The sequence below is a fragment of the Tupaia chinensis genome, unplaced genomic scaffold (assembly GCF_000334495.1).
Source record: "Tupaia chinensis unplaced genomic scaffold, TupChi_1.0 Scaffold150075_1, whole genome shotgun sequence".
NCBI classification, from domain to species: Eukaryota; Metazoa; Chordata; class Mammalia; order Scandentia; family Tupaiidae; genus Tupaia; species Tupaia belangeri.
Genome location: NW_006209915.1, coordinates 1 through 1,382, shown reverse-complemented (window position 1 = coordinate 1,382; position 1,382 = coordinate 1). Strand labels below are relative to the sequence as shown.

The 1,382-nt window shown below is 32.7% G+C and overlaps 1 pseudogene; it reads right to left on the bottom strand.

Moving 5' to 3' along the window:
- Positions 1-974: 974 nt before the first annotated feature.
- On the bottom strand, positions 975-1,376 carry LOC102492877 (glycine cleavage system H protein, mitochondrial-like; annotated as a pseudogene).
- Between the last annotated feature and the right edge of the window lie 6 nt (positions 1,377-1,382).

The window sequence follows — 1,382 nt, the reverse complement described above, 5'->3', positions numbered from 1 at the left end:
ATAATTTTTAAAATTAAATTAAAATATTATAAAATATTATAAAACAATAAAAAAATTATAAATAAAAAAATTTATCCCATGGATGCAAGGATGCTTCAACATATACAAAACAATAAATGTAATGAATCACAATGACAAAAGGAAAGACAAAAAATCATATGATAATATCAATTTGTGCAAAAAAAAATTTGATAAAATACAACATCCCTTCATAATTAAGACTCTCAACAAAATAGGCATAGAAAGCTTACTTCTCAATACAATAAGGGTCATATATGACAAACCAATAGCTAACATAATAGTTATGAGCTTATGAGCCAGTTTTAGTTTTAATAAATCAAAATTTAAAAATGTTAAGAGAAGTTTGTTTAAGACTTAAAGCCAGGAAGCAGGTTAGGATTCTGTTCAAATAGCAGGTACATGGACCTGTCACAACTCAAGAGAAGACAAAAATTCTTAACTCTGGAAAACAAAGCATAGAAGATATCAGCAATGTTTTAGTAAAAAGTCATACAATTCTATTTCACCAGTTCAGTCTCACATACTTTATCTTCTGTTGTGGTCTAATCTTTCCGTTTAAATTCTGGAAGATAACATTCATCTCCAGACCTGTCCCTACCTTTAAGCTAGCCATTTTCTTAATTGTTTTTGAACTCTTATTTCTGTCTATATAGCACTCCCTTCAAAACTTCTTGGAGAGCTGATCTGGTGTTCGTAAATTCTTTCGAGTTTTGTTTATCTGAGAATATTCTTGTCTCCTCTCTTTTTTTTTTGAAAAAGATGCATTTTGTGTTTATTAAAAATATGATCATTAGAAAGTTTTTTTTTTTTTTTCCAGTAGTGGTGTTCAGAGTCGTTTCTTTTTCCACTGGTATTGCTAAAAGTTGCAATTTAAGTCTTCTATCAATCACTAATTTAAGACAACTGTGCCTGGATTAAGTTGTTCTACACTACCTTATTTAAGGGTTCTACTTTTACTCTTCAATAGACTTCACGTATTTCTCATACGCATCTTCACTCACTAGTTCATCTAGTTTTGAAGGGTTACTCAGTGTCATCTTGATCAGCCAACCATCTTCATAACAAGATTTGTTGACAAGTCCTGGATTTTCTGCAAGAACTTCATTAATTTCAGTTACTTCTCCTGACGGAGGAGAATAGAGTTTTCTAGCAGCTTTTACACTTTCCAAAGCACCAAACTCAAATCTTGTTTGTTCAGTTTTGTCCCAACTTCAGGCAGACTACAATAAACAACATCTCCTAAAGCTTCCTGTGCAAAATTGCTGATTCCCACAGTTCCAATACCGTTTTCTCCACTCATGTTTCTCCGTGAATTTACGCATCGACAGCAGAGCCGGTCCTGTGCGCAGCGTCCAGATGGC